A 2,396-nucleotide genomic window follows, 5' to 3' on the forward strand; every position below is an offset into this window, starting at 1 on the left:
AAACTTTCTCCCTTAAGGATGGGTAATGATTTGCGGTCTCACCCACCCTGCAGAGGACAGGATGTGGTGGTCACAGCTCTGTGTGATAAGGGTCATAAAGTGTTGTATGCTAATGTGTTTCCCTGTTTGAAGTTTGCAAGAACTTTGCTTGCTCTTCTGAAGTGTGATAGCTGCTCAATAAAAAGGGTGCACTGGGGTTGAGACTTCGGAGTTGACACCAGACACTCTCTGAGTGCTGAACCACAGTCTCTCCCCATCGCGATGAAGCTGACTTCACTCTGAGTTCTTTGTGTCTTATTTTATGATAGAAAAATACCCATCACATACTTTTCCCTGTGGTGTTTTATTACGTGAGTTAATATTACTTTAAATGTCAGGTCGATATGTGGAGTCAGTTTTGATTCAGAAGGGATATATTTTTAAGTAGTTTTCCAGTGGTATCCTCTGTGTTTACATAATTTCTTGCACTGTTTTTAATGTACAAAAAACTAAGTAACACATGGACACATACAAACACGTAGCAGGACTTACAAAATCATAGACACACAAATGGCAACACACACACACTCAGACCATCTGGTGTTTTGGATTTGAAGTCTGCAGTTCCACTGCAAATGCTGAACTTTCTAGCGACACTGTCACTGCCCCACTTCCAACATCTGCTCAACAGATTTTCAGGACTTTCAAAACACATTAAGAATAAGTAAAATTGTATAAATATTTTTATTATAAAAACACTGAGATGAGAAATAAGGCTTTTATCTATGTGCCCCTTCGTTTCCAATCTGTTTTGGTCACTCACAAACCTTGACCAGTTTGCTGTGTCTACACACATGCAAAAAGCCACTTCGTCATCAAAGAGATTTCTAATCAAATGTGAACTGCTGATGTTACTATGACAACTGGGGGCACTTGTACCTGTTATTGTGGTATGCACATTGTGAAGCCATGCACATGGCCACATATGCAGATGAGCCAAGACATATTTCTATGTATAAGTGTGTGTCACTGTCAATACATCAAACAGCTGGTATGCTGCATTTTGCAGGTCTAATAGTTTACCAAGAAAAAGGCTGCTTGACTTTGAAGCAGCTCTTTGATGTTCTGTGGTTCAGATATGATATCTTTAAAACCTCTTGTGGGAAGGTTACTGGGACAAACAGAGAAAGCTTTAACGTTGGAAATTTAATTGCATTGTGGTAATTACCAGGTTGGAGTAGCTGATTAGGTTTGTGCCAACGGGGGTGCTGAGTGGGTGTCTCCTAGTTACCCTTTAAAAGCTTTTAAAAGGATTAAACGATAATTATGCAGCTCATTGACTGAATTGGTCAAATCACTTGCTTTGATTTGCAAAAAGAAATTAATTAATGGCACGTTAAATTCTTGTTCACTTCTAGAGAATAAGTGCTGCCATGATTAGTATCTGCATCAGTGTGATGCCACAGTAATGTTATTGTCCAATTAAAAAGAAAATAAAAATGTAAATTGTGTTATTTTATGGAGAACTAACAGATTTGATTGCCTAAGATGTAGACAACAACTAGAATGGTAATCTACATATTGCATATTTTCTTGTAAGACTCAGTTGTTACGCTTCAGAAAAGGCAACATTTATAAAGGTGGTCTTTTTGCACAGCATATACATGTGTGTGGTGTTACCACAAAATGTATGAAGTACGCAGAAAAGCAGAAGTAGTGCAAACTGGGCCAGTTGCTAAATTATCAAATGGAAATTCGCTTTGTATTAGTTGCTTCCTTGGAATTATCTAAAAACCGAGTTGTATGTTTACTGTAGCTTCGTTTAAAAGTCTGCACTCTCCAGTTCTGAAAAAAAAAAGAAAAAAAAGCTTTCTAAATGTTTCCCCAAGACTGCGACTCAAAGTGCTTCACAAAACAGGAAGTTTGTATTTGTAAAAGGATGAAAGAAGACAACTTTTCACCTAAATATGAAATCACCTTTAAAACTGGCACAGTACTCTATTGTATGATTGCACACTAGTGACATTGAAATAAAGTGGAAAAACTTATTTTAGAGATTTCATGTATTTATTAGTAAGATTGCAGACAGTGTGGAAATACATATCTGAAAGTCTGTCTTTGAATTTATATGTATATTTATTTTTATTGCATTTATGAACTAAAGCTGGAATTGTCATTGTTTGTTTTCCTACAAAGGGATTCTGTATTTATTCGCATTCATGTTACATACATTATATAAAGTTTAAATATGTTTCTCAGCAGTAACAGGTTTTGCAAAAGATCACAAGATCACAAGAGAAAACTCTTTTGAAAGAAAGTTTTTCGAATGCAAATAGCAAGAAATGTATTTTCTAATGCTCAACAAGAAGCGGGTTTGTAACAGTTCTATGCTGAGAAATGAAAATGTATGCATAAAT

The sequence above is a fragment of the Melanotaenia boesemani genome, chromosome 2 (assembly GCF_017639745.1).
Source record: "Melanotaenia boesemani isolate fMelBoe1 chromosome 2, fMelBoe1.pri, whole genome shotgun sequence".
Taxonomy (NCBI): Eukaryota; Metazoa; Chordata; class Actinopteri; order Atheriniformes; family Melanotaeniidae; genus Melanotaenia; species Melanotaenia boesemani.